This window comes from Trachymyrmex cornetzi, unplaced genomic scaffold, assembly GCF_001594075.2.
Source record: "Trachymyrmex cornetzi isolate Tcor2-1 unplaced genomic scaffold, Tcor1.1 scaffold131, whole genome shotgun sequence".
Lineage (NCBI taxonomy): Eukaryota > Metazoa > Arthropoda > Insecta > Hymenoptera > Formicidae > Trachymyrmex > Trachymyrmex cornetzi.
This window is the reverse complement of record NW_017295884.1, coordinates 706,442-717,936: the sequence shown is the minus strand read 5'-3', so window position 1 is coordinate 717,936 and position 11,495 is coordinate 706,442.

Sequence of the window (11,495 nt, the reverse complement as noted above, 5' to 3'; positions counted from 1 at the left end):
GAAATAAAAATATAATTAAGATAGATATAAATACAAGGAGAGTACAAAAGACGTGTACATTAAAAGAAGACGAGTTTGTGTTTCTAGTGAATAGTAATGATAAAGACTCGACACGTAACCAAACTTAGGGAATGTTTTTCTTATCCACTACGGTACAGGATGGAAAGAGCTTGGCGACTACGAGAAGACAGCGAGAAGTAAAGCGCAGGGCACTCCAGATATCGAATAAATTTAAATTTTAAACAGCGATGTTTACCGGGCTTGTCAATTCAACCAGATACCGGATTAGCCTTTTCTTAAGTTAGTGCCACTACATTTTTGCTCATTTAAAATGCGTGGAATATTTCGTATCGTGCAACGAATATCAAATGTTTGAGATGAATAGACTGTATTTAATAAGTTTTGTGAGATTAGCTTCAATGCAAAGCCTTTATTTCTTCACTGTGTTATTATGTCTTACACTTATTACTCTCTCGGGTGCCATATCTAATTCGTAGTTATTTTTAACTGGGTACATAACAATTGCGTGAAAGTATCGCGTGGGAATATTTATCATTTTAAACGCTCAATAGCATTAAATTCTGTCTATATTATTGTTAAAATATTTAGAAATATATTATATCTAAATATATTTTTATTATGTAATATTTGAGTACTTTCTTGCTGTTAAATCATTTTTAAAAACATCATAATATTACTTTATATGTTTGCGATCTTTCATTGATGCGATGGAAGAAACTCGTATTTCGCAAAGCGGTAGACTATATGAGCAAATCGTCTCGAAGAAAAGCATCATTTAAATTCGCTCCTTTCTCTCTGTTAATGGCAATCCGTAGGGAGCATCACGTAATCGGCATCAATAGGCAGAGCGAGTACGATCTGACCACGGATTAGAAAAGTGACGAAGACAGAGGCAGATATCGTATCCATTCCGCGTTGGATAGTATAGGAATTCGGCGCACGTACTCACCACAACAAATTGTCGATGCGTTCGTTGGGTTATCGTAACAAGTGAAGGAATTGTAAGAAGGATAGCCAGAATCTTTCGTAGTTTTGTTTGTGTTCAGATATTTCGTATGTGTATGACACACGAGGGTATCATTGTGAACATTGGCTATCTATACAGCTGTTTAGATGCGCGCACGTGCTTAGATTTGTATGTGCATGTGTGTACATAGGTGGAAGAGATGAGATGCATTACAAACAGAATTTAGGCGTTCTCAAATCAAGCAGATAGCGCGCAATGTGCCCTCTAGGCTTGATAAAGAGGCAAAGCTTTGGCAATGATAGAAAAAGGCAGATAGAGAGAGGAATTGGCTACTGGAACGCTCGTTGCTACAACACGATTGCCCGGTCTGCGTCATTTAGCTAATCATTGAATTTCAATTCCCCTTTCTCCGTCCCTTTGTCATCCACCCTTCTGCTTTTGCTGATCGAATGGATGGTGCGAGCGTTCGTACATACATCGATTGTGTTTGATTAGTTTGAATATCTATCCATTGGATGGAATCAAATCAATGCATCTCATTTATATCGATCGTTTGTACAAAAGAGAAAAGAGAGTTGATTACATATTGAAAGGAGAAAAAAACAATTTTAACGAAAATTTTTTTTTAATATATCATATAATAAAAGATAATCTTAATGATGCGAAAATAGAAAAGTATCGATTGTTATAGAAGTACTTTTAGATATAAACAATACACGGAATAAATATTTGCACATCGCATATTAACATACACGAAGCAAAGATTACGAGTTAAACTTTCCACTTGACCTATCTCTCAGGCACTTGACTGACCTACTAGCAAACTTGTTTCAACCCTCCATTATCACGAAAATACACGATCGATATTCGATGGTCATCGATATGTAGGTTACCATCGTTGTGGAATCATCGATTTCGTCCCTCGTTTATCCGTATGTTCATTCTAGCGTGGGACGAAGCATTGGTTCTGATATCCAACGCAATTAACCGATTCCCATTGTCCTCCGAATAACGTATATCAAGTGACCTATTCATATCTTCAAAATTGTGCACGATTCATTCGATGAACCAATTTTGAAGTAGATAAATAAAAATAAAAGATAAAAGAATAAAAGATCATTTATTGAATATGTATTAACACAATAAACTTTCGCGTCTTTGGTATTTATCGAATATTTATTAAATCGAGATTATAATTTATTGAATAATATTCTATAATTTTCGATAAAAAGATCGATAAAGATCATTGTTTAATTTGTTCGTCAAGTACTGCTAAATACTCTAGACAGATAGAAATCTATTATTTGTTTATGGAACATACATTGATGCTTTACCTTTCCGTGTTTTCCTTTGGCACGTTTACATTCCTGACACCGAGGATCGAGATAGTAACACGAATATACTCTAAGCTCTGCGTGATACCTTTGCTTGAATCATCAAGGAAACCGTGACCGAGTATTGAGCCGAGTCTTTCGTTCGGTTCGGTACGCGGGATTTCGAGTCTCTCGCTTGATAACAGAGCGCGTCCCAATTTCAAAGGGATCAAGAGATTTGAGTCCCTTCAGTTCTTAGATCCTCGAGAATCCTCGGAGGAGTGTACGTGCGGGGCATTCTCTTGCTACTTCTGCGTGGCACGATGCATATGACACGCTTGTCGCAGGTATACAGTCATATCCAACTTTGGATTTCTTTCTTTTTGCACTATAAGATATATTTTAAGATAGAGCTATACAGAACAATATCAATAATACACGCGTTAGCTTTTAAAAATTTAAACCATTATCCTAATCGAATTTTTTGAAGAGATTCAATCGTGCGCCAACCAATATTTTCTACATAATCTGATACAGAATATGAAAATAATTTTATTGGATTATTAAAGTAATTAGATATATAGTACGTTCAAACTGGTTGTTAATAAGATAATATTTTGTTATTTTCGTGAAGCTTTATCTTTTTTTTCAGTTTTTATTTTTAATTGAATATATCTCATAGTTATATTTGAGTAAAAAATTTATTACCATTAATTGTCCACAAATTATTTATGAAATAATATTCTGCTTTATTGAACATTCTTTCAAAGTACATATAATAGGTGAGGAAAAGATAATCTTTGTTGATATGATCTCATAATTAAATTGTCTGCTATCTTTAGATCAAATTATTTCTCACAATACTTGGTTCTTTTATAGGTTCAATAAAACGTTTACACGCTTAATTTCCTCTGAATAAGTTCACGCTCATACCTTGCGATGATTTTTCGAAGAACAATGAAGCTGCACACCGAAGTTGAATTGCTTTATCACAACGGACGAGGACCAAAGCCTTTTTTATGATTGCTCCTATATGTGCGATAAAAAACGCGCTTCAATATTTGAAATAGATTTATTCGCTCTCCTGTACGAGGGCTATTGTAACCTGGACCAAAACTCGTTTGTTGTCCCTTAGTTGCCGGCATGCCTTTTGCCCACCTGCAAGCACCATTATTAATATTTTTAATTAAAATCTCACAAAGAGAAAATACTCACGGTATCGACGCGTCTGTGAAATAGAAAGAAAAACAATTTACGGGCGTCGCTATAATTCTGTACCTTTGGTACATAAGAACACATTTTATGTTTATTTTACAAACTATATTGTATTCCTCCATTCTTTTCATGTTGTAATATATTATTGTTTATGAACGATCTTACATTTTTGAAATAAAATTGTTATATGACAACCAGTTATAAATATACAAAATTATTTTGGCAACGCTTTTTCTTTCACATTCAATTTATTTAATAAAAAAATCGCGATAGTATTCAATATGCAGAGTGATAAACCTCTGATATTTTGAAATAATAAGAAATAAAAATGAATGCACATATGTTTGGGTATTATTATTGTAAAAAAATACAACTAAAAAAGTTTTTACGAAGAAATTACTAAACTTCGACACGAGTACCTTTAGTGGCACGAAGGACGTCGAGATGGTATTTCATTTCACGCCAAGTGCGCTGAAGTATAAGCCATTAGTTATATAATACTTTAGTGGAGTAAACTATGTCCTTAAAATATAGGTATCCCTAGAAAAAGAAATCCAAGGGAGTGATATCAGGAGAACGAAGTGGTCAGGACGGCATAAGGTCTCCTCGCTCGATTTAATGATCAGGAAAAACCACTAAAGGTGCTCATGGAAGTTTGGTATTTTTTTTATAAAAAACTTTTTTAATTGTTCATTAGAATAAAAATATCTAGAAATATATGTGTGTTTTTTTTATATCTTATTATATCAAAATACCGGAAGTTCATCGTGTATACTCTGTACAGGAAATGTATCACAATTGTGAAATGTATATCTCATATACGTGATAACTGCGTTTCGATTCAAGACTTCCGATTTCATAGAGAGATGCGCGCATTCACTTCCACGTCGAAACTCCTCGAGCGTAGGAACACCATTACCCGATGTTAATGGAATGTAGTTCCGTATTAGCGGCCCCGATTTCGGATCTTCCATATAGGATCCGAAACAGCTATTCTGCCAGAGGAACGGTCGAGCGCAATAGAGAGAGGACGAGTAAGCGAGAGAGCGCGAGAGATCTGCGAATGATACTGTAACGCGGCTAGGATTATAACGTAGCCTGTAGATTATAATGAGGTGCGTGGTAGTCTCATGGCTGGCCACGAGAGATAGCGGCGTGCTGCCCACTTAATTGGCCCCGACTACCCTTCGCGCGTTCCCACCTATCACGCCCTCGTTCTCTCTCATTCTCACCCCGAGTCTAAATCTGAATGCCGCGAGCATTCGAATTCAAATGTCCCGCTCTCCTTCGTTTCTTTCAATACATCTCGTGAATTAGCGTACACAGAAATCATTCAATTCAAGCAAAATGAAACCAACAGCATATTTAGCATGCAAGTATCGTGGCAATACAGGAAAATATTGATACCGAATATATAGAAGCAATAATATGATATACACGGCAATGACAGAAAAGTGTTTGACATTTGTGATTATAATTACATGTTAAATAATTATGATTAGGAATTCGATTTTTATTATTATTTCTATAATGTTAATTATAATAATTATATTTATAATTCTACAAGACATACACATAATTGGTGTACCGAAAAAACTTATAAATTAATGTTAAATTATAATAATTGCAATCATTTTTTCTCCGAGTGTAAAATAAACATACTTCAAAATTTCTGGACTAAATAAATATCGTAATGTAAACAAAAAGATTGTTATGAGATTATTCACGAAACTAAAGTATGTTCTAAAAGAAAATTTTATTAAGTAAACATTTAAATAGATATAATGGTAACTGAGATGAAAAGCCAAGGAGCGAGTGATACAGACTGTGATCTCTGTTTATAGCGAAACAAGAATACACGCACTTTCAACTGTTCTCGTGATGGCCAGCTGAAAAAGATGAATAAAGCAAGAGTTTAAATTGAGGAATAAAAGTAAAATCGTTGCTGGACAAAGCTTCTCATCTTACGCTCGACGTAAGAAATATTCTCTTTATGCATCTCTTTGCTCATCCTCATATTTTTAACTCTTATTTTTCATATCTTCCAAAGTGTTAATAATTCTTTCTTTTCTTGAGATTTGTTTCTTTCGCGTACACAGTGTAATACAGACATTGTTCTTTAAAGATAACAAGCACAAGAATTTTTGAAATTCTATAATTTTATGCCGTGTGAGAGAGAATCTTTATTTTTTTTAATAATAACACACTTAATTTGGCTACATATGAATTTATTTTATTCAGTGCGTATCTCACCGCGTAATCCCTTTATTAATACAGCACCGCTAATTAATGATAGAAGTTCAATGCACGCCAGCCAGATGATGAACGGAGAACACCAATCACGTCGTTTCCGCCTGAATCGCGAAATTATTCGAGCGTCGGCAGGAGATTCCCCCGAAGCGATCGCCCCTCGCAAAACTTTCATCCACGAGACGCGGTTCGAAAGGCAGACGGATCCCTTGATCTGGAGAGTATCAAGGAGAGACGGGGAAAGTCTTGATGAAAACGAAGGTGGGAACTGAAGGACGGCGGGAAGCGTACGCTAGACTACGAACGTTTCCGCTTCGTCGCCTCGCGGAATCAGCGACCAGGCTGGATGTTTATTCTCCGGTAGTTTCTCCGCGGAATTTTCCCCTGATCGTAAGAGACGATGAAAAACTCGAGTCGAAGGCTTATCGTTGACGTTTCCTTTCCCACCCGTCGCTCGTCATTCAGAAAGAGGTAAATCCACTTTGGAATTAAATCTATTCCTCGCCATGCAGTTGTACGGTCGTGATCCATCCTTTCCGCTTTCTACCTTACACTTCTATCCCCTTTTTCTCACGTGGAACATTGCGAAAGAAGCTCGAGCTCTTTGCTCGAGCAAGCTTTAACGGTTATCGAGTTTTCTTAAACGGAAAAACGCCGACGTGGACCACGCCCGAAACGAATTGCTCGCCCCCATCGTTCGTGAAACACACCTACACGAATATTAGCTAGCAATTGCGATAAATACGAGTTGGATTAAATACAAAGCTTTATATTATACATTACTGTATTGTTAATTGATAGCCACATTGTTTTATAAATCTTTCAAGAGCAAAGAGAATTTCATTTTCTTATGTAACAATATTTATTGATTTAAAAAAGCGGGATTTAAGTACCTAATTTTTTAAGTACATACTTCCTAATGAATCATATTTAAATTAAATTATTTCCTTGTTCATTAATCTGTCAATCTAATTAGAATATTAATTAACCTGTAACAGGAACTATTTTTTTGTAATGCTAAAAGAACATAAGTGTTCTTATAGGACCTACTAAAGTTTTTTATTATTAATTTTAAGAACAGTGTTTATAATTTTCAACTATATAAAAAATTATAACACTTGAACGTATATAAATATACGATAATTAGCTTACATATGAATAGAACAAAACTGAAATAAGATTGCAAAGCGTAAAATTATTCCAAATCATTACACTACTTAATTATTACAGAAAAATGACCCACAGCCCATATGTTTCTATTATGGGTTAAAGAAAGGAAATTTATAATTTTCAACTTACGTTGATTAAGCAATTGATGAATGTGCGTTATATAACTGACACAACATGTATTTTATTATTGATTCTTTTTATATATTTATATATATAATACAAATAAGTAAATTACATAAAATAAGATAGGTACGTAAAAATTTTTTAGATTGAAGTAAGATTTTGCAAGAACAGGGTAAAAACATGTTCTAACGTTTATTGCATAGAGAGAGACATTTTCCTGACCATGAAGCCTTTTTCGTGTGAGCTTATGATCTAATAATTAGCATGAAGTGCACTATAAAAACCTATAACTATAGAAGATACATTTCTCTCGAATGAATTAGATGGCAAAAATAATTTTTGAAACGTTGGAGAAGGATGTAAACTGTGAAATATAATGCGTAATAATAGTATAGTATTGTATATCGACACCTGAGCCGTAGAAGGTGCTATATCGAAAACAACATGAAGAAAGGTCTCTGTCAAGAAATGAATAAAAAGAGGTCTATTTCACGTAAGGCGTTTATACCGAGAAAATAAGAAGAACGGTTCAAGTCGCATGAAATTAAAGAAGCGTCTATATAGCGCAATATTTTCTTCTCATAAATTTTATAATGGTATGACTGAGAACGGGAATGGTCTTGATTTTCAATCCTGTTTCTCGTACTCATTTATTCATATAGGGTATTATGGCCATATACGAAAAAGATGGCCATAATTTCTCCAATAATTGATAAATAGTACATTTTTATAGTCATTCTTAAAGATAATCAATATTTACAATAGTTCATATGAGTACACTGTGTTCAAAATAACAATATTATAAATATTATCTAATATTTTTTCTTTCGACTATCTGCAAAATTTTTCACGATGTCTGCTAAAAACTGTTATAATATGTAATAAATTACAGTTAAGCTGCCATAATGAACATTACATACACAATAAACGTACGTAAATTGCAAAGTGACCTATAATTAATACTTTTATTTTCACTATTTATTTATAAGTACTATGGCTATCTTTCTTAATATCATGGCCATCTTTTCCCTAAAATTCAGATAAGATTGCCAATGCATACTTTGTAATATTTTGATAAAATTAAAGTTCTGTTAAATATTTTCTCTTTAATTTCGATAGTATTTGTTACTTTAAGCTTCAGTGACAGTAATATTGTTAAAAAGTAACAAGGATAAATGTATGTTTTTTGCATTTTAAAAAACTATGGCCATCATACCCGAGTTTACCCTATTATTTAATTTTTCGTAACTAAATTTGTGTATTGATTTATAAGTAGTTAATATTGCGCTGTATAGACTCTTCTTTAATTTCATGCGACTTGAACTGTTCTTATTTTCTCGATATAAACCGTACTTCGTATACATTCCGACATAGACCGGTCTTCACGTGAAATAGACCGCATTTATTTCTTGACAGAGACCTTTCTTCATGTTGTTTTCGGTATAGCACCTTCTACGGCTCAGGCGTCGATATAAAGCTTAAGGCTCAATATTTACGCTGTCATACGGTTGAAGTCAATGATGACGACATTTCTCAATGAGCCAACTCGCTTCTCTTGGCGTGAGGGATGATTGTATCCTCGGTTGAACACGATTTGGGTCCCGTCTGGCTACACATACACCCAGACATGCGACAGAGTAACAACCCCAATTAATCCTTCGAATTCGAGTTACGAGCCATCGAAATGAGAGTTATATAATCCGGGTATTCCTGCTGGGTATTCGACCGACCCCTCTGCTATCGCACGCACATTATTGTGCGCACGCGTTGTTCGCGCACGATCGTAAAATCCGCAGTAGCTTTCTCCAAGAATACAGCGGAGGGGGATGACATAATGGAATTTGAAAGAAAGTGCACCACGACGAGCAGACGGACGGTGGAACGCTCCGCAAACCATTTGCTCGTAAAATTTACTACTACATAAAATACACTGTAGAGGGGCAATTATTTGTCAAATAATTTATTTGCCGAGTAAAAACGGTAACCGTGCGAGCCGATGTGTAATGCGGCAATTCGGTGGTAAACGAGCGGAGTGTAAGGCGAAAAAGTCGTTCCAGCGGGAGGCGCAATCGAGAGAGAGGAGAGGGGGAAAATTTTGGCTACGGCTCAAAGCGTCTACTCGGGGAGGCAGCCTTACTCTCGGAAACGCTCCCCTGACAGAGATGTGCAAGGGGCACGTAATGCACCTCCTGCGGTTTTGGCGAGATCAAGTATCCAAATGATACAATTTATCTCGGATGAGTTTCTTTAAAGTGCATTTTGCCGAATTTTCTCTTCTAGATTGATAAAACATAATTTTTAAAAGTGGCTTTCACGTATTCGCCGAATTCTTTGATAGTTACGTTCGATTATTTATTTCAAATTAAGACATGATAAATTCCAAATTACAACACATAATAAATACTACTTTAGAAATGAAATAATGATAAAATAATAAATGAAATAATGAAATGAAATAATGCTTAACAACAAAATTGTAATTAGGAACAGGAACAATTCTATTCAAGGCAATAAATTACGTCGCATGCACCATCGGATGATTTATCGTCCAAAAACAGGAAGACATCCGAGATTTGGCTCGAGAATCTCTATTACATACATACTTTGAATTCAAACGTCTCGAAATGCATTCATGGTTGCCGCATGCAAAACATCCTACGTTCGAGTTTGGCCAGCGAGGCGACATAGGCGGGAAGTTTAAAGTAGGTGTAAGGGGATGCGCGAGATAGAAGTACAAGGGACGAAAGGGGACGGTGGTAGGAGGTTGCATTTAGCGCTTAATTCGGGCCACGATGGTTGGTTTCCCGATGTGATTCAGTGGAGCTGCGCCGCCCCTACCCAACGCCTAATGAAGACACATGCTTCCAGCGGTGCAAGCCAAATGATACCTAGGCCATGCATACGTTCCGCATGTCGTCGCGTTCGGTTCCGTTTCATTGTACACGTTAATGGCGCGCCAGGTATTACGCGAGAGAACGCAACTTCGGTCGGCGAAAATTTCGAAAGTTGCGCGTCAGCTTTTGCGGCTGCTGCGATAAGAAACGACTTTTATAACTTTTATATTTTTGGAGAAGGGAAAGGGAAAGAGCGATGTCTAGAACACCGATGTTGAAGAAACTGCGCGAGAGTTATTATCCTCGGAGATTAGTTCCGGAAATTAAGATCCCGTTATCTTAAACGTTCCGTTAGTCGTAAAAAGCTGCTGCAGATAAGCCTGGAATCGCACAAGTTATGAAGGGTGCGTCGTCTTTTTCACCCTTTGTTCTCATGGCTTAATTTCCTCGCGAGATTCTCAAATAAGACCATCGAAGGGCTCGAACGACAAACAGACAGATACACGATCAGAGGGGTGGTTTAATTTACAGCTCGGAGATCCGAGATTCTACGGGGAATTACCGCCGGGGAATTTCACACTCTCAGAATCGACGAATCAGAGGCAGGGACATTAGATAAACGTTTTGGGGCGAACCGCGTCCAGATTCCAAGTCTCGGTCTCTTCGGGCATTTTCAAGGCCCGCTTCCCTTAGGATGGAATTTGTGTGGGGTTGGCAAGCGATGAAGCGCGATTAATGTTGCAGTAGCGAAATGGAATCTTAACCATGTTCATGCTAAATTATTTTGAACATAGAGATGTCATTTTAGAACCAAGTGTATAAGACTAATGATATAGAGTAGTAATATAATTATATATATATATTTATATTTTTTTTTTTATAAATCTTAAAACAAACATTTTGCCAAGGAAGAAATAATGAAGAAATAAATGGAAACTTATTATTCAAAAACATTGCTATATTTTTAGTTAGGAGACAGAAAAATTGGTGTATCACGAAAAAATTAGAACAGCATCCTCTTTTCTCAGTAAAGTAGAAGCACTTTACGCTAATCTTCATATTTCCGCACTTTTCCATAAAAGTCTCTTGATCGGGCTTTGTTTATTCGCCTGGCCGCCGGAATCTCCTGAGGACAAAGGTCGTTCTCAAGGAGACAACAAAAGTATGATGGTATAGGGAAACCAGGACGAGGGAGACGGTACACGGGGATATCGGTGGACCGGCGACGTGAAGTTGCGGCGGTAGTCGCGCAAAGAGTTAATCCAATGCAAAGACCAGTTTCAATTTGGTGCAAGTGGTACTCTAGGGACACGCTCGTGTAACGGCTCTGTGGTTACGTCGCAATCCTCCCCGCCGGCCTGACGCCAACGGCCTTGGCACAGACAATATATCGAGTACAGTCCGTTCGAACGATGACCCCCGCGAGATTTCACGTTTCTCAGGAAATCGTGATGTTCGGGACAACTGTCGGTGTCGGCTATGCCATCGTCATCCTTGATTCTGTCACCTTTAACGATGATAATAGTGATGACAGCAATGCATTCTAAATTGCACCAAGTACACGGAGAAAATTTTATATTTAAAATTACTATAATGTGGTAG